The 20,681-nt window shown below is 36.3% G+C and overlaps 1 long non-coding RNA gene across 1 annotated transcript; it reads left to right on the forward strand.

Annotated features, from left to right (window-relative positions):
* The first annotated feature begins 237 nt into the window (after window positions 1-237).
* On the forward strand, window positions 238-5,222 carry LOC113947347. The gene is made up of 3 exons (XR_003527683.1): window positions 238-248; window positions 4,548-4,554; window positions 5,084-5,222. It is a non-coding gene; the product is annotated as an uncharacterized LOC113947347 (long non-coding RNA).
* Window positions 5,223-20,681: the final 15,459 nt, after the last annotated feature.

The raw sequence follows: 20,681 nt of genomic DNA on the forward strand, positions 1-20,681 counted from the left end.
TTGTATAACTACGAGTGGAACTGTGTCTTCGTATGATTGCTAATTGCTTAGAAAAACATTCCTCTTGGTATTCATGAAATCAGAAAGAGACTTTTGGTTCTGCTATGCATGTTAGAAGCTGCATAATGATGCAGAAAAAAAAGATAAGAAAAACAAAATAATAAACAGTAAGGTATAGACTTTTATTAAAATATATTGGAACTGAAAGGAGAGTGAAACTTTAATACTAGAGGAACCTATTAGAGTGTGTTTTCCAGCCAGTTAGTAGATTGGCTTATTATACCACAGACTCACTACATGGCCATGCTCATTGCTGGAGCTTGCTGGCTTTATCCATTGTGTATCCTGTTTACTTCTTGAAGAGACTGATGCTGTCTCTGCTTATTTCCACCCAGCAAGATGTGAAGAGATAGATCCCCACATTTGGGCACAGGTTTTTCTGAGAAGTTATCTCCTCAAATCTCCTTCCTGTGTTCTTGCAGAAATGTGTTTGATAAGCTACAGTTTATTCCACTGTTGAGAAATATGTCTCCGTATACTAGTTATTTTGATTTGACTGAAAGGACTAATACATTTGCCATTGTCACTGTCAGCTGAGCCTTCACACCACGAACACATCATCACAGCCCTTCAGGAGAGATTGTGGTCAAGCAAATATGTCCTCTGTTTCTCCCATGGGGATTACTCACTAGCAAAGAAATGGAAATGCAGGGTGATACCGCCTGATGTGTCCAAGCAGCAGAAACTGGTGAAATGAAGGAGGAAGTGGTTCCTGCATACTGGACATCTGCAGCTGCTTCTGTGTGTACATGGGGGAAGGCTTCTGCTTCTTTTCAGACATGCTTTGGACAGTATGAGAATTATTCCCTGACAATACAAGCAAAGTAGATAGCACTGTGCAGATCAAATTAATCTACTGCTGGAAAATGAGAGAGAGAAGATAAAAATAGTATTACTTTGAGCATGCTAAAAACTAGCTAGCTCTCCCCTTTCTTTTTCAAAAATTGAAAAATCCATGCTAATGATGGCAGCAATCTCAGTTTCTGAGTGTTTTTCTCTTATATGGCGTCTGAAAAATATCTGGTTAAGACTAGCAGGTGGAATTGCTTGCTGTTGAGCTCTGTCAGTGTTATTAATTCATCATTTTTTATTTTTCTTCTGCATGCATCAATAACTCTGGCAGTAATAAGAAATTATTACCAAAAAATATAGTGTTGGTAATGCTGTTAACATCCTGATTTCCAGTGAACCAGACTTCCAGTGTCGCATTGGTCTCCCTTCTCTTCTAAAATAACTTTTCAAGAAGTTGATGCTGATGATGTTCAGGTTAAGCACAATCATATATCACCCTTTGCTAGAACGAACAGAAACTTAATTTGAAAACAAATGGAACAGGGGACACAGAGAAGCTGTGAAAAGATGACAAAATAACTGAAATGTGTCTGCAACACATCTAGGGAAGTGGAACAGAGAAAAAAATTAATCATAAATATGCTGGGAACAGACACTGATTACTCAAAGGAAGATCTTGGAAAACAAAGCATCAGATTAAATTCTCAGATCCATGCTGCCAGGGTATGAAGAGCCACTGGGTGGGGTTGCCATCAAGTTATTTTTTATGACCCTTTTTGATACAGAAAGGTAGGTTACTTGAGTTATTAAAATGAGACTTTACGAAGACATTCCCAGAGGCCTTTGATTACAGTACTGATGCAGCTCTCCTATTCTGCAGACAGAGTTGGCAAATAGGATGTTGGTAAATTTACCTCACTGCTGGCAAATAGGATGTGGGATCACAATTACTGCCCTACAGTAGCAAGAGGACAAAACTTTTGCAATATGGAAGACTACAAGGGAGGTTTAGATTAGGCATTAATAAAAATTTCTTCACTGGAAGAATGTTAAGCTCTGGTTATTAAAATTATTAGAGAGATGCTTCTGTCCAAATTAAGGTGCAAATGAGATCAGATGCTGAAGTCAATACTATGGATTTCATTTAACTGTAAATGTGAGGAGAGAGAGATATAGAAAGAAAAAGAAGGGGGCAGGGAAGAAACAGAGTGATAGAGACAGATTAAATAGAAAATATATCACCACTCCATGGAACTCTACAATGTCCCATAAGTCCTCTTCTTCTAGTCTTTTAGGTGGTGAGTGTCCCCCAAAGAACAGAGTCCAACGGTTTAATGTATGTTCAGGAGATGCCCAAGCACCTTCCGTGGGGGAGGAAAGTTTTACAGTCTCTTTTGTCAGACACTGCATTTGTTGCATCCCTTGTATCACATGCAGTCCTCTGGTGGTGGAAGACCTTAGGAATGAGTCTCAGGGGCACTTTGATGGTTTATGACCATTTCTCAGCTGCCTCTCACGTGAATGTCCCATGTGTATGTGGTCTTCCTGCAGTGGGAGGTTTACTGCTTCCGTTTTGTGTGAAGAGATTTTGCCATCACACACCCCAAACCCTCCTCCTTCTCAGCTACCAAGCCCAGCTAGGGCTGATTCTTAGCACAGCTCCTGAGTTCGACTTTATCTGAGATATATTATTCTTCCCTGAGTCTTGGTTACTTCTTCTTAGACTGGAGATAATTAGACAATAGTCTTATATCTTATGTCACAGTACAAATTCCAGTCAGGAGGTGTATTTGGAGGGAAGTGGGCAGGGTGCTTTGGTGGTCATAGAAGGGCAATTGTTCCTTTGACAAAGTCTTTCTCTGATTTTGACAATATTTAAGACATCAACAATATTTCAGTCTCTTACAAAGGGTGGTCAGGCACTGGAAGTAGCCACCCTGGGAAGTGATAGAATCGTCATCCCTGGAAATGTTCGTAAAAACATGTATATGTGGTTTAGTGGTGAACACAGTGGTGCTGGGTCAATGGTTGGATCAATAATCTTAAAGGTATTTCCCAACCTTAATAATTGTATGATTATTTTTGACCGTACCAATTAACACTTCTGCCATTGATTTTGTTCCTATCATGAAGGAAGTCTGGGTTCAATTCCCCTGTCTGTTAAAAGGTTGGAGCCTCACAAAGTCAATTTATTACTGATCAAAAATTATAAAACTGCTTTGTGAACCAGCAGGCTCACTACATAAGGAATAATTTGTTTTAATATCAACTTAACAGCAACCACTGTTGCTGTTAAGTTACTAATCTTCATATGTTTTTAAATTGTCTAAGAATACGAAATTGGGGGGTTTGGAGGTGGTAAGGTTTTTGTTTGTGGTTCATTGTTTAGATATATTTTTTTTAGAGTAAAATGTTCTACTTCATCCCCTTTATACAAACCAGGCAAAATTTAGCACACTGGTGCATATCCACTAAAATTAAAATATCATGAATTACTTTGCTGTGTTGTACCGAGAGGTTACTGTTCATTAATTTAGCAAGAATGAAAACAAACTGAAAATAATCCATAGGCTTTAAGATGAATGAGGATTTTTGTATTGTAACACTTAAATACAGAATTTTGTAACCTTTATTATGCAAATTTATCTTTCCTAATTTTTAATGCTGAGATTTTTCTGTAAGAACGCATCTAGGTTTGAATGAAGGTGCATTTTTTTTCTTCAGTTGGTGATTGAGTGCACCTGCAGCAAATTTGCCAATGATACCAAGCTGTGTGGTGTGGTTGACATACTGGAGGGAAAGGATGCCATTAGAGGGACCTTGACAGACTTGAGAGGTGACCCCTTGCAGACCTCATGAAGTTCAACAAGGACAAGTGCAATTTCCTGCACCTGGGTATGCACAATCCCAAGTATAAACACAGTCCGGCTGGAGAATGGATTGAGAACAGCCCTGTGAAGAAATACTTGATTGTGTTGATTGATGAGAAGCCCAGCATGACCGGGCAATGTGTGCTTGCAGTCCAGAAAGCCAACTGTGTCCTGGACAGCACCAAAAGAAGTGTGGCTATCACTTTGACAGAGGCAATTCTCCTCTTCTATTCTGTGTCCAGTTCCGGGACCCCAAAAATGAGAAGGAGAAGGATATTGAAGTGAGCCCAGGGCAGGGCCATGAGGATTATTAGAGGGCTGGAGCACCTTTGCTATGAAGATGGGCTGAGGCAGTTGGGCTTGTTCAGCCTGGAGAAGTGAAGGTTCAGAGGAGACCTTAGAATAGCCTTCCAGTACCAAAAGGGGCCTACAAGAGGGCTGGAGATAGACTTTTTATGAGGGCATGGAGTGATAGGATAAGGGGTAATGGTTTTAAATTGAGACGTGATTTATATTAGATATTAGGAAAAAATTTTTTACTGTGAGGGTGGTGAGACACTTGAACAGATTTCCCAGAGAAACTGTGGATACTCCATTTCTTCTAAGTGTTTAAGGCCAGATTAAATGGGGGTTTAAGCAACATCATCTAGTGGAAAATGTCCTTTCCTGTGGTGGAGGGGTTAGGACTAGGTGATCTTTGAGGTCTCTTCCAACTTAAAGTGTTCTAAGACTCTGTAATCTGTACAGATTTGTGCTTCTTGAGTGCTTTTATGAAAAAAAAAACAAAACAAAAAATGAAGATGAAATATGAACATTTATTGAAAGTTCCAGAGTTTCTAATGAATATTGCTGATCCAAAACTCTCTGGAATTTGTTTTATATCCCAATAAGGTGAGAAACATATCAAAGTAATGATGGTTTTGCTAGTGTAAGGGCATTAATGCTCTGGAATTACATAGAGGCATTGATGAACATTGCTTACTAGGGGAGAGATGAATGCTAGCATCTTGAGACACTCCTCTTGTTTAAAAATTACTTAAGATGTAGCATAATATAATGTTATCCATCTGGTTCATGAAGTCATTCATAATTATGAATCATTTGGAAATGAGTCATTCTGAAATCCTTGTGTTATCTCATGGGCAAGTCTTCTGTTGGAAATCTAGTGTACACTTATGGCAAAACATGTGTTTTTTGTATTACGCCCCTTGAAATGTCCAAACACTTCTAGAACTCTGTCAGGCTTGGTGCTGTTACCACTTCCCTTGGGAGGTTGTTCCAGTGCCCAATCATCCTCTGGCAGCAGTGATCATAACTGTGTGCAGTTTTGGTCACTGCAATATAAGATACTAAGTTATTAGGGAGGGTAACGAAGATGGTGAAGGGCCTTGAAGGGAAGTTGTATGAGGAGGGGCTGAGTTCACTTGGTCTCTTCAACCTGGAGAAAAGGAGACTGAGGGGAGACCTCGTTGCAGTCTGCAACTTCCTCGTGAGGGGAACAGGAGGAGTAGACTTCTCTGGGGTGACCAGTGACAGGACCTGAAGGAATGGCCTGAAGTTTTTCCGGGGGAGGTTTTGGTTGGATATTACAAAAAGATGCTTCACCCAGAGGGTGGTTGGGTGCTGGAACAGGCTCCCCAGGGCAGTGGTCATAGCACTAAACCTGACAGAGTTCAAGAAACATTTGAACAATACTCTCTGGTATATGGTATGACTCTTGGGACTGGTCTTGTGCAGGGCCAGGAGTTGGACCCAGTGATCCTTGTGGATCATTTCCAATCAGCATATTCTGTAATTCCATGTAGCATACTCAAACCTGTTACTATACCCCATCTTTTGTAGACTTCAAGCTACCTTGTCCTTTTCCTTTACATTTCTCATATTTTATATTTCTTTATTTCTCATGTCCAGGGAGGCACCATCCTGGTTTTATAATAGTCGTTTTAATGTAGTTAACCAGACAACAGAAATATGTTTTTGAGGTGACTATGCAGTCATCAAGATCCATTGTGGGGTCAGGAAGGAAGTGTAATTGTGTTCAAAACATCAACTGTAAGATGTACTTAAAAATGTAGCAGAAAGGTATGTTCATTTGTTCATTTAGTCTTCTAGATTAACGTTGGAGTACAGTTGAGACAGCTGTGCTATTTTATCTTTGTCTTTTGTAATAATCTCTGCCACAGTAATTGTTTTCAAATCTTCAGAATGGATTATTTCCACTTCAGTGTTCTTCATTTAATATTCTTGTCATGGGTGAGTCTTATTAGTGCTTATAGGCATTCCAAATATTATAATTTTTGATCAGTTATTTCTAATCCCAAATGGCTTTATTTTTGTCTTTTCTCATAGCATTTGTTCTGGCAATCAGATACTGAAAATTTCTTTAAAACAGCAGTTTGTGAAGATCTCGTTGGAGAATCTAATTAAGTCCACAGTTTGAAGTTCTACATGGTGAATTTGTCTTTATATTTTGTTGAATATTCATACTTTAATATCCAGAGGCTTTATTTTTGTCTACCTGGATTCAGGATTACAAAGATTTATCTGTTCATTGTTATATTTTTGTTGCCAAGATACCTGAAATACTGAATATCTTTGTTTTGGTTTTGTTTTTTGTTGTTCGGATTTCATGTTCATCAGTGACCACCAGTGTTCAATGTTTAAGGGGTGGATTTTGGATGGGGATAGGATGGGTTGATTTTGAGGTGGTTTATTCTTTGTTTTTCCCAGTCCAGCATACTTGGTATAAGGTATCTCTACTGATACTTGAAATTGCAGTATATATACATAAATTTAATTTCCTAATGATTCATCTAATCACAGTTATGTAACATCTTTTGTCAAATTCCTTAATAGCCCAGGAATTTGTCTAAATTTATTTCATAAATTCTATTAGATGCTTTTTGAAAGTCTATAAAGTTGACGCCTAAAGAAAATGCAGGCAGAAAAAAACTCCGAGGCAATTAGTTTTGGAGGTGAGATAAGGAAAGGATTTTAATTTGTGCCTAGGCATAAAGATCACAAGATGCACAAGGCCATTTTCAGGTCTTAAAATTTATAATACTGCCTGACCAATCCAAGTTTTGTCCATCCCGTAGCTTTTGCCCTGGTCCACCCCCCAGCCCACCCCCCGGGAATTGGGTCTGGGGGCTTTTCTTCATCATCTTCATCTTCTTCAGAGCACAAAGGGCACACGGTCACCTAGTTTCTGACCGTTCTCTTGCGGTTCAGGTCAGGATTAGATGTCCTCAAACAGAAGAGGCCTACCTTGACAAAAGACTAACCATTTTTTACTGGAATTCAGGGGTAGAATTGATATGGGGAACACAGAATGGGGCGATGGGGTAGGAAATGTGTAAACTATTGTGCTAAAGGGTGAGGGAATAAGGGTTGTTGCTTCTAAAACCTACTTCTACTATAATTACTTATAAAGCTTATAAAAGAAAAATCAAAAAACTAAAAGGGTCTTAAGGCATGAGAGTCTATGCAGAAATAAGTGCCATTCTTTTTTTTTTTTTTTTTTGTGAAAATGAAATAGGTATTTGATCTTTATATCTCCTATCTGAATCTTGTCTGCTGTAAATTTGTATCTGGTACCTTCTTTACTTTAATTGAAAGTGTGGTCTAACACAATATATTTTAACACTAGTTGACTTGCAATCCATGGAATTTCTATCCAGATATTGTGTTGGTTAAGTTTTCTTATGTCTGACAGCTTTATTTTCTGAGAATTGTCCTTCTCATATCATAGTTTTCCTCTCCCTATATGCACCCTTAGGAAGACTTTCTCAAGATGTCCACTACATCCTTTGTGATTCTTTTCTTAACTTTGATCTTTTCTTATTTTCGTTAGTTATTATTGTAGTTTACATCTCTCTCTTTCTGCTGTCCTCTGACAACAATTTTCTTTTTCAACATTTCCCTATACTTTTCTCTATTTATCTCTATTTACATATTAGTATACTGTAATATGTTACCTTAATTTGCAGGTTTTATTCTGATACAGGGTTGCAAACAAATGCTATGTGTAAAGTTGTCTCTTTATGGTGTTATGGGGTGTATATTCTTGGGTTTGAGTTCTCTAAACCCCTGTTTTGCATCAAAATTCTGGAGCATTCACTGTTCACTTTTATGTTCTGCCAAAGCTTTCAAACTATTTAAGGTTATATTTATCTATCTAGGTATATATTAATATATACATCCCTAAAGCCATATGCAAATAACATGGATGTACATGAAAGCTTTGAGTAGCCATTAACAATTCTACAATAATCTGCGTTTAATTCAAGGTATGAATTTTCAGTGGACCACGCACCTATGGCAGACCAAGCTCTGCCATCTTCATTGAGTCCAAAATACTAATGATTCCAGTGGAATGTGGAAAATAGTGGTGAGACGATGAAGATATGATTTAGATTCTAATATTTGGTTGGGAAAGGGTATTTTACCTAATGCAGAATGATCAGAGTTTGCCCAACTAGTGCGTTAAATAACTTGTGGAAGTGGAAAGAATAAACCTGTATCAGCTGCTGCTGTGCAGTCCAAAGTACTTGGGGCCTGATTTCATAATCACTCTATCCTTCCTGCTAAAAATTGGTCCTCTGGGTATTTTTGATGTCTAAAGGATAACCAATAATTTCAGTGAAGATATGACAATTCAGATAAGTTTATATTATCCTAGTTGACTCATCAGGTGGTTGACAAAAATATTAGAATGATGTGGCAAAAATTTCTTCTCCCGAAAGTTAATGTATTTCTAGTAATCCACACTCTGCAAGAGACAAACTTTCTTCTGTCAAATTAAAATCCTATAAATAAAAGAAACCTTTCCAGTATGTTTTTCTGTACTCCATCACTGAAATGCTGCTTTACTGTAAAGTTGGATGCATTCAAAAGGAAATTGATTAAGCCTCTCAAGTAAATTATTTTCAACTGAGTTGCTTATGTGAGAAGAATTCTTGCCCTGACCTCAAAGCACACTCATCTGAAAATGTGAGCTCTGTGCAAGACATTAAAAAATCCTGTAGGACAAATGAGTCCTGTATTATTTCAAATGCATCTTCAACTACACTGCTAGGAAACACTTGGAGCTCAGTGCCTGCATTATCATTTATATTTCGTTAGCATCTAAGACCTCAAGCAAAGCCAGGCCTGGAAGCATTTGGAAAAAAGAAATACAGTATAATACACTATTCTAGTCTCAAACATCTGTCACTGTTAAGATGAAAGAAGTAGAAAAGGGAACACTGTGGCACGCTGACGTGTGAAGGATTGTGCAGCAGATCCCTGCCACCACAGTACAGGTTACCTGAATCATAACACAATACCTTGTTTACTCAGACATATTAGTGCTAGCACATCCCAGACATAGAATAAACAGAGTTTGTGTAAAGTTGAGCACAGCTGCAACAAACTACTCCTCCTTCCCCAGTGATTTTCATAATTTTATACTACTGGGAATTGTCGCATAGTGATCCCAAGGGTTAATGCACAAGAAGTATCATAGCTATCATAAATTTAGTTAAGTGGATCAACTAATTTTTAACACCTCCTTTCTTGAGTAAAGCTGAAGATATTTTTACGTATGTACTATATCATGTGTAACTAGTAAGTACCATAAGAGCATTTAAATGTTTTAATTATAAATATATCTTTCTTCTTTAACCAGCTACACACAAAACCCAAAGTCTGCTTCATCTGAAATGATTACAATCTGAAGTGATGACTTAATACATGTGGAATGTTATGGTGCAGAGCATATATAAAAACATGGGAATGGGGGAACTTCATTAGGTTCCTACCTGTGTCACTTTCATAATTAGAAAAAAAAATTACTCATATTTTCCCCATTTTGATTCTCTTGGAGCTGTTGGAAAAAAGGAACAAAATCTCTCCTTGTGTTCCAACACCTCACAATTGTTTTGTTGGTGTTTTGTTTAATGTAGTCATGCATCATGTTTCTAGTAAAGTGTTACCTTGAGCAAATCAGAGGAAACATCTTCATCCTCTGTATGAAGGGAAGAAGAAAGGTGAGATTTGATGCTGTGAAATTCAAATTCTCCTTGAGGCTCTCAACAGTAGTCATACTCATGGCAATTAGATAACTGGGGAGAACCACAAGGAAAATGCTGTTGAGACTAGTTACTTGTTTTCTAAGAATATACTTGGACTTGTTGAAATTGTAGCAGAAGTTAGGGAAAATTATTCCTAAAACATTACAAGATTAGGAAATGTCAAAGTAAATAAAATGTTAATTGTGTTAAATAATGTTAATATTTTGGGGACTCTTGCCACTCCCAAAATGCTAACCCATTCTTTAGGAGTTTTATTGCTGTCCTCTCAATCCTTTCTAACCTTCCTTTGAAGAAATAATAGTACTGTACTATAGAGAACAGGAAACAGTATTTCTTAGACACATCCAAAGCTATTTGCTGACTGACATTGTGGGGAAAATTAATTAAAATGTGCCTGCACAGCTCGTTGGAATTCCTGTTTATCAAATCTGCCTCTGTATACTCTGAAACAACAGGGAGCTCAAACCACACTCTTGTTTTAAACCACGCTGCAGATAATGTAGCTGTTTTACTTGCATATAAATTTCAAGTACAAAAAAGTTTCTCTTATCACTTAGAAAGTGGAAAGAAGCGAATGAAGAAAAGATTATTTTTGTTTCTCATCTAAATAAATAGAAATTGACTAGTATTACTCATTAAAAACACACTATGAATAGTTGATGGAATTTGCTAAGCCAGGTGTTATACAATATATAATATTATTTTAGGCTGCTAAAGTTGTTTTCCTTTAAAAAGTGTAGTTGGGGACTTAATTTTATTCTAATTTATGCATAATCTTTTAGCTTTGTTTTCACATGTGAACTTACACTGGGTAACTGATACTGAGAAACTAGAGAATAATTATTTTTAAATGTCAGAGGAAATGCTTCCTTATACATACTCATCTATTTAAAATTAAATGTGCTGAGGGAAGTGGGTGGAGATGTATGTGACAAATTTGTCTTGGATTGTTTTCTTTCTTTTGTATTTTTAAATTCTCAGCTAGTTTGGGTTGAAAGGGACCTCAAAGATCATCTTGTTCCAATCCCCTTGCCATGGGTGGGGACACTTTCCACCAGAACCAGGTTGCTCAAAGCCTTGTCCAACCTGGCCTTGAACACTTCCAGGAATCCACAACTTCTCTGGGCAACCTCTTCTGGTGTATCACCATCTTCACAGCAAAGAATTTCTTCTTTATACCTAATCCAAACTCACCCTCTTCCAGTTTAAAACCACTTTAAAACCATATTACTACATAACATTGTAAAACAAATACTGAGGTTATGTTGCTGTGTTTCTTAATATGAGTAACTTGGTTGGTATGTCATTGTTTTAAAGACTTGAAGTACTCTGGAGTGCACTGCAGATACATGAATAGATTACTCAATTTTATACCTAGGTCTCTAACTATGCAGGAGGATATGTAAAATAACTATTAAGCAAACCAGAGACAATTCATAAATGACATGAGTTGCCCAGACAAGCAGAAATGCATGGCTTCTTGTCTCTTGAAATGGTACATGTAGCAGTAGCCATATCCCTCACCTGAATGGAGGTTAGGAAGGTGAAGTTTTTCCTGTGCTGCAAGGCAAGGTGTGTGTACATGCACAGTGAGTGATGTACATGATGGGAGGAGGGGAAGGAGCTGCTGTCCCTGTAGTCAGTCTAGTGTGTCCATGGTCTCTGTGTGCACTGAAGATCTGGATAAAATGCCACTATTTGAAGGAGGGCTATTAGGTGCTGTGGCATTTGTTATAACCTCTGTAGCAGTCTTGAGGGAAAAAACACTTTAATGTTAACCTTCACCCCCTGTAAATGTCTCCTTGTGATAAGAGTAAATTGTAAATATTGAAGACTGCATGAGAAATGTTTTGTTTTTAAGTGAAGGGGAAAAGGTCTAAAAGGATGGTGATAAAAAAAAAAAAATACCAAGACCTTTTTTGATAGGAAATGGAGTTTTAAACTAATTGAACTTTTAAAATTATTATTATTATAGTGATATTGGAAATTGTGATACATTACAGGAAATAAATTTGAGTGTTTAATCTGAACCACAAAATAAAGTCAGGATGAGAGTCGTGAGAGCTATATATTTCCCACAAAGGTGATTCTTTTTTCCTGAGAGTGAAAGGTTTAAAATTGTTATATTGTGGTTCTTGTTTTCTCAAAAATTATCCAGAGTAACCCATTCAAACTCCTACATAGGAATGTGCAACCTGTTGGTCATGATGTGCTTGTATCTCACGAGCAGTCTGGAGGTGCTACATCATGCAAGTCACAGCCTCTCTGGCTGTGGCTAATAAAATTCATTGCAGATCTCATCACTGGATTTTGCAGGCATGCAGCTGCAGAGGATGTCCTATTGGGAGGTTGAAATCAAAATTGTCTGTAGCTGTGAAACTGTCTACATCTGCTTGCTAATAAGCTCTTTGGAGTATGTAACAGGTCTTGTAGCCCTTACATCATAGAAAGCAGGACCAGGAGTGATGACTGTAGCTGGTTTAGGTCTGAAATATCCCCTGTTGTATAGTGTTAATTTCAATTAAGTCATGTTCTGAGTCAGCTTGTGCCTGAATGCACATGTGTGTAAGCTAAGGAGAACAAAAATATACGTGATTATCCCAGTTGGAATAAAGCTTCATGAGACAACATTAGGTGTTAATAAAAATTATTTTCTATGACTTTTGAACTACAGGGTCCCAGAATCTTTTAGCAAGTTCTTTACAGCTGAGATATCTACATCATTATATCATTTTTCTGCTGCTGTTTCCATTTTTTTTCAGAATTTTTTTCCTTTAGAGCTTTTAAATCCTTAGAGCACAGCACAGACTCTTTTTACTGCACAATATAGCTTCATAGGTTATTTAACACAGTGGGCTGTGTTTCACAGCTGGTTGGGTCTGAGGAAGTTAACCAAATTCTGATTCCATTTAGATCAACAATAAAATTTACAATTATTAAAGTGGGAATTGGTGTTTGTGGTTAGCAAATTTGGTTGTCTCAGAACTTACTGATAACTGTATATTCTAACTATATCTACTCTCTGCCTGTAACAAAGGGAGCTAGTCACTGGCAATCAGTCATCAATAACTAAATTTGGAACTTAGCTTCAGCTTTTGCTTATATGCATAAAGGTATATTTTCATGTAATGTTTGCAGGAAATAAACTTTGAAGGATAAACTTATTTATAAAATGCAGATGTGTTGACATAGTCTAGTAAAAATACCAACAGAGATGAAATACTGACTAGTTCTGTAGATCCTTCTCTCTATTTTATTGGACCCCTGGTCCAAACTCTCCAGGACTAGCAGAGGTATCTTCCTATTTTTGATTTATGCAATATATGTTGTATAAACTTGTAAAGAAATAGCAAAATTCTTATTTCAGGAAACACTGCAGTCCTTTTTGTCTCCTCTCATACTTTGATATGTTTCAGATGGTAATCATGAAAGTATTGTTGCAATGGGATAATGTCTAAACATCCATGTAAATTAACAATGGCTGACCCTGAGATTAGCTTAATTGGTGCTAATAGCAAGGTTTGTGGGTTTGATCCCTGTATAGGTAATTCACTTAAGAGTTGGACTCTGATCCTTGTGGGTCCCTTCAACCTCAGAATATTCTGTGATTCTAAACAATGTTTATGTCACTTTAATGATACTCTGTAGTATACATATAGAACTTCTGGATACCCAAAGGTATAAAAGCTTATTTAATGATTTTGGAGTTGTCTTATATAATGCATACTAGGGTCAATATTAGGTATTCAAATAGCTACATAAGTATTTTTAAAAGAACAGTAAGAGAGAAACCTTGGTTTATTTCATTGACCAAAATGGACTCCAGCACATCCTGAAGAGCAAATCTAGGGTTCTGTTTTTCCACTGTATGTCCAAATAGTCACTCCTATTAAGATTGTTGATTGTACATGGATTGTTGATGCGGGGTTTTATATGTGTTGCTTTTCTAGTTTGTACACTGAGTTAAGAACTAAGCCTTGTGATTTTTTTTCCATGTTAAATTAATAGTTTCATAAGACTGTATTTAATCCAGGGGAATATATGTGTCCTAGGAAGAAAGAAGGTTACATACATCAGTTAGAATATAAATTCTATTTATAAAATTTTCTACCTGCATAGTAGCTCCTCTGTGGTTGCTATATATATAATTCTTTTGGTTTGAATTTGTGAGAAGACTAACAAAACTAGAGAAAAACAATCTTTTTTTTTTTTTTTGGAGCCATACCTTTAAAGTTTTATCTTCTCACAGTTTCATAGATAATGTTGCCTGTTTGGTGGATATCATTGATGTGTGCTTCTTGAGTACAAACTGGTATTGATTCTTAAGTGTGGAAAATGGTAAATACCCTGAGGCAGCTTTTCGTTAATCCCTTGCTTTAGTTTACTGAGTGGTAAAAGGTAACATAATTATAGAACAAGCTACTTTAAAGGCAAATCTGCACTGAATGATTTCAAGTTTAGTAAGTCGAATAGAAGAAAGAACGAAAAAAAGAGTTAAATAGAAACAGAAGTTCAAGTGTTTGCCTGAAGTGACATATGACTTAAGTTACCTCAGGAGACATGCTATAGATTGATTTGAAGGAAAGTATATATGGTAAAAAAGAAAATTTTTATATATAGGAAGCTATATAACTAGGAAAGAAATTAACAACTTTTACATTTAGTTTCATTAAAACTTTCACGCTAGCTGGTAGAACTGGGAGAAGTAGGCTAAATAAAGATCTCAGCTTTCAGAGTAATTATGTCTTAAAGTGCCTCAGGTGACATGTAATTTGAGAAAATATTGATTGATTTTTTCTATCCAATTTTATTTTGTATGTGTATGTTTTACACACTGAAAATAAAGTGCATGTGGCTGTTTCAAAAAATGAATCCAGAAAACATTGCATTACTTCAAAGTGCACACAAGTGTACAGTCTGCTTTTATCAAAATAGAATCAAATGCTGCTGTCAAAGCATCCCCCATTGTTTTCCTATAGAATATATAAAATTTGCTTAATACATACAGATAAATAATTGCATTTTTCTGGAGATCAACCAGAATATTCTCTATACACAAATGCTATAGAGATGTTTATTAGAATTGCAGGAAGCCCCTTTGTTGTTGACACTGTAGACAGCCTTTGCATATCTCTTGAGAAATTCAGCTACTTGCATCTTTTTTTACATGCCAGCTATGTTAGTTCATTATTTGATTTTTGTAGCTACAAGCCAGAGAATATGAAAGAAGAGAACAGTATTACTCACAGAAAGAAACAGATGACTTTTCATATGAAGGAAAGCTGAGGCACACATTTCAATGAGATTTAAAATGCAATGGTTAATTGAAGTTCCTTAATCTATTTTTGTCACTGTATTTGCAGAGTAGTTCACTCTTCAGACTGAAGGAATTAATCTGCCTGGATTTACAGCAGAAATAAGCCTTTCAAGACTGAGTTAAACCAGCTGTTAATAATTTTTGAAGGACTATCTTACTATAATTTGCTTAAGAATTCACACCTGTTTGTGGTACTTCATACCTCATTTAGTGTTTTTCAGATCCCATGGGTCCTTTGACCCTGCAAATTGAGCACTGTTTAGCTTGGGATGGGATCTTGGACTGGTTCGGTCTCAGCTGAAAATACCTCTCCAAGTTACATACAAGGATATTTGTTGGGGTATTAGTTTTTTATGGGTTAAGAACAAATAAACACTTTGATTAATTGGGGGAAGGAAACAGAAAAGGGCATTACTTTCCTGTGAAATTGGCTATGTTGGGCAAGACAGGACAATTCAACTTCTATCTTATGGGTGACTGTGTTTTGGGGTAGTGAACATGGGAGTGTCAAAGTATTGTGTGTAGTTGTCTGTGTCTGACACAGCTGAGGCGAGTGGAGGAGGAGGTCATGAAGCATCGTGAACTTAATTTGACATCTGTAACTGGCATCGTCATTCCAGGGGTGAGTACATAAATTCACAAACTGTTCCTTTATTACACTCAGCAGTGGTCTATTCTCTTTATCCAACACCCTCATATCTTTTTTGTCCTGTGGTTGGCTGTTATTTTTTATTCCTTGTAAACCTTTGGAGACACAATTATTGTAAATGCAGGCATAAGAAAGAAGGTTATAGCAAAGAAACAGACAGAAAATATTATAATAACAACAGAGTGCTTTTAGTGCTATTTAAGAAACAAAAATATGATTATGTCTTATGTGTCCAATTGGTAGGTGTTTTTTAAGGGTCTAGGTCAAATCTAGTGGTAATTAATTGTTTTCAACAGCATAAAATATTAAATGAGAGCCTTAAACTTTGTAAAGAAATTACTCGTGTATGATCAAAGTCTGTAGTGCTGAGAGTGTGAATCAACACAAGGATTCAATTAACGATATTTCTCGTTGAATACAGATCAATTTTATTTTTGACTAAGAAATAAAGAAGGGAAGATAAATAAATAGTTTTAAAAAAATTCTGCTGACTCATCTAAGTCTGCAGTAACCACACTGTTTTTAAGCTGGCCAGGATCCATGTTGATGTTTGATGTACAGGATTGAGAATTAGAAACAAAGGAAAACAAACAAATAAATCATGGTTCTGAAACCTCTTCTATGTCACTTATAACTCCACCCTTTCTCTTTTTGTACAATAAAACTGTGGGTATATAATTCATTTTTCCCAACAGTGCTTTTGTGCAGGTTTAGTGGCAGAGCTATGAAGTACTGGACCTAAAGCAGCTGTTTTGGGTCCCTGAGTTTGTTCATTGAGTGTAATCCTGGAAGTCCCCAGAGGGGTACGCTGCTGAAGTGCTTCCAGCTCCCTTGGAGAAGCCTGGGAGACTGAGTCATTGCCACTGTTATAACTCCAACTGGAAGTTAGATGGCAAATGATAAAAATAACAGTTTTAAACACCTAAACAGTGTGTTTACAATGTTTACAAAAGGATTTTAACACAGAAGACTTTAGTGTTTAATCTTTTCAATCATTTCTCTGTAAATCCACATGAGTGATCTAGGCCTTTGGGTGAGAACCATTCCTGTTAGCTTTACAGCCAGAAAGGTGACACAGTGACATATGTTTTCTCACCCACTTGGAGAACTAATCTGTGCACAGGGCCTTTTCTTTAAGAGACTTTTTGTGTGGAGGACCTGTGTTCTTGATGCTGTCACTTGGACAGGGTTATATGATGATCTTTGATCCTTTGTAAACTGTTCTTATTTCTTCTCCTTTGCTCTATGCCATTTTTAGGTAAACAAATGGAGTTGTAGACCCTTTTCAATAAAGATAACATAAAGATTTCCAGTAAGCACTACCATTTGAATCAGCTAATCATGAGTCAAACATAGAGCAAATGATGAGTGCCACACTTTACATTGGTAAGGAGCTGCAAATAAAGCAGTAGTATATGATTATATTATTTGGTTCCTGTTCTAGTCTTTGTGGAGATTAGGGTGCCTTTCTGCTAGATAGATGTTCTGAAAATGCTATGGCCTAAAGGGCTTACAGAGGACAAAAGGGGAGACAGAAAAACACAGAATTCAGGTACATGAGATTGCATAGTAAGAAATGGTACATCTGGGGAAATCTGTCTGCTGACCCTCTGTTTAGGATCTCTGTGCTAGAGCAGCACTGCCCAACCTGTAAGGCACTTGTACCCACCAGGCTCAACAAGCAATAAAAGAGGTGGGAAAATGCCAAGAAAAATTCCAAATTGCTAGTATTGAATTATGGGCTAAGAAGGTTGTGAAGCACTGTCTAGACCACAGAGGTTATATTTATATTCCACGTTTGTCTTGACCAGCTCCTGTGAGACAGAAATAATAAATCAGCTGTGGTTCCTAAAAAGTTGAAGAGTAAAAAGAATGAAATGAAAATGGCACCACACTGCAGTATCCAGTAACATATATATTTTCTCTCTACAGGAGAATATTTTCTACCCTACAATAACGTATCTTTCCTATTTTTATTTTTTTTACACTCATTTCATTAGGCCATGAGGTATCAAGTCAGAAAAATTAGAAACATTATAATGAGAAAAAATAGGTGGGAAAATAGACTATTGACATATTTAATGATCCTGTTCTAGTTTATGTCTTTGACTTAACTACATTTGAATAATAATGACACATTCTTGGAAGAGTATTTTTAGCTTTTTAATCACTATACCAACATGCATTCAGGAAAATAAAAAAGATTGAAACCCACTTTACAGTCAAAAACCCTTTCAAAGTCCAAAGGGAATAAATATGCTTAAAACATATTAAGAGTCTAAATGCAAATGTAATAGAATTCCAGGCTACAGACTTTTGGCTATAAAAGTTACTGTCTAGCTTTTGTTATTGCCATTAGGGAAGAAGTAAACCAAGAAACTGTAACCTCAGTTTGAATTTTAAGAAGTGTCCGCATTTTTTCTTGAAGTATTAATTAGTTAACCAGAGTGTTCAGACTTGTAAAAATCTAAAGTTTTGCATACATCATATTTGATGGCATTCTGGTACTAATTATCCAAAAGAAGCAATGTGAGCATCTAAAGATGCACCTATATTTATATATTTACATGCATATAGATATCTCAATTACAAATGTATTGCAAAATACGATGATAATTACTTGTCTTTAAAAAAAATCAAAACCCAGTAAACGCCAAAATAACAGAAAAATAACCACCTGAAACAACAACAAAGCACCCCAAACCCAAACAAACAGAAAAACCTCCACAAAACCCCAACACCAAAGGAGCCAGTAACAGACTTCTGCAGAGATGGGAATTGTTGATATTCTGGTTATAGTAAAATAAACAAACACAGCCCTAGACCTCAGAGAAGACTAGAGAAGTACATAATAAAAGGTATAGAAAGATATAATTAATGTTTATATTGTACTTGGGAACCATATGTGGCTTTGAAATAAAAATGCCAAACTGACAGGTTGCCAGTAGGGATTGTAGCTGTTAACTGTCCTGGTTCAAAATGTTACAAAATAAAACTCCTCTCTTTGGGAATTTAGCAGTGTAGTCCATGTGACATTAAGGCTTATCTATTTTTATGGCTGGACACATTTGTCTTTGAAGGTATGTCTATGAACAGAGAGTATGGAACATGAGAAGCAGAGCTGGTCAGATTATTTGTCTCAGATAAATATTGATTTTTAAATATAAGCAATATTTTCTGCAAAAGTACTTTTGTATTGTAGAAAGATGATAGTTGATGATTATACCCACTACTGACAATTAAAGAGAACTATACTGTAGCTGATTCTTCTAAACAGGACTGTAGGTTGTTGATTCCATACTTCACCTACTCCCAGACAACTTTGGAAATACTGGAAAAATACACTTAAAACCTGAAAGCATGAAAAAACACAGTACGATAAAGAAGGGAAACAGCTTTGCTATTCTCTTAGCTATCAGATGTAGGGAAATTTTTTAGTTAATACCACCCCCACATAAAAAAACCTAAACAAAACAGCAATAACAAAAAACCCAAAATGATACCACCAAAAGAAAGAAATCCAAAAAAAACCCAAACCACCCCCTCCCCCCCTATTTAGGGCAAATACAACCCCGTTTTGTTTTTTTTTCAAAGACTATAGAAGTCAAGGAAGAATTACCTGGGAATTCAGTTGATGTCTGAACATGGTATTTGTTTACTAAAAGTGATTATTGGTCACATGCATTAGATGATATTGATTCGACATTTTCCATGATGGGTATCATAAAGATGAAGAATTGCCAGTAATAAATAGTGGATCTTCAGTAGACGATAATCCAGTTGCAATGTAAACTTCCAGATGAATCATCATTCATGCAACAATCTATTGAACTCTTGGGATTCACAAATATCTCTGTGAATACCTAGCAGTCACCTGAATGCTCATAAATAGTGAATAATGTGGGGTCTAAAAACAAGGTAAATGAGCTGCTCCTCAAATATTTTTTTTTTTCATTCTTTGAAGAGCAGATTCTGAAGAGAGCAAAATAACAGATGAATATCTATTTTCAATGTAGTGAATTAGAGTTAGGGAAGAACTGTTCACAAGGGAAAAGTGACTTGAAGATCTTTATGCTACTGTAGCTGATAATTACATAAAATTGCTTAGTTAGATATTACTCTTCTAAAAATGGTTCTACATCCAGTTTTAAACAACAAAGTTTCATTCACTTCTGCTAACAGTTGGGGTATAAGTAGATGTCATGTTATTTCCAAAGGGATTTTATTTGAAAAACAGTATTATTTTTAAAGCTAGAAGTCTAGAGAAGAAAAAAATAAAGGGCAAAATTTGGGAAATAAAGATTGAATACTATGAAAATATAATGAAAATGTGACAACATTGTTTAGTTTAGAAAGTCTGAATAGATACACATAGGTGAATACTGTTTAAGTATTTGTGGATAGAAATGTTAATTTGCTGTAACAATTAGAAAAATCAAACTTAAATTGGGCAATGGTAGAGACAGTATATTATAAAATAGAACATTATTTATAACCATTTCCAGACACACAAAAGGTGTATCTGGATAGTATGGGCAATTGTGGCTCAGGGGAACATAGGAAATGCTAAATCAGAACTCACCATTAGTCGTCCTTGTCTGCTATCTTGCCCTTGATGAGATGACCACATTTGAGATACCACAGTGAGAGCTACATGTCCATACAAATCTATCCCTCTAGGAAAAATTACGAACTAAATGAAAAAAGTCAGTAGATTCTTGTTGCCTGAATTAGAACTCAAGGCAATCATCATGGCCAGGCTTCGCGAACGAAGATTTAGGAAGGCTCTACCCACGTTTGTTACAAGCACACTGGTGGCTAATGAGGTCAATACGAGATAGACATGTCCGATTGCAAAAGGCGCAGCAGAAAGACTCCTTAGGTGGTATATTCAGCAAGACACAATTATTTCTGTATTG

The sequence above is a fragment of the Corapipo altera genome, unplaced genomic scaffold (genome assembly GCF_003945725.1).
Source record: "Corapipo altera isolate COAL_440 unplaced genomic scaffold, ASM394572v1 24b, whole genome shotgun sequence".
Lineage (NCBI taxonomy): Eukaryota > Metazoa > Chordata > Aves > Passeriformes > Pipridae > Corapipo > Corapipo altera.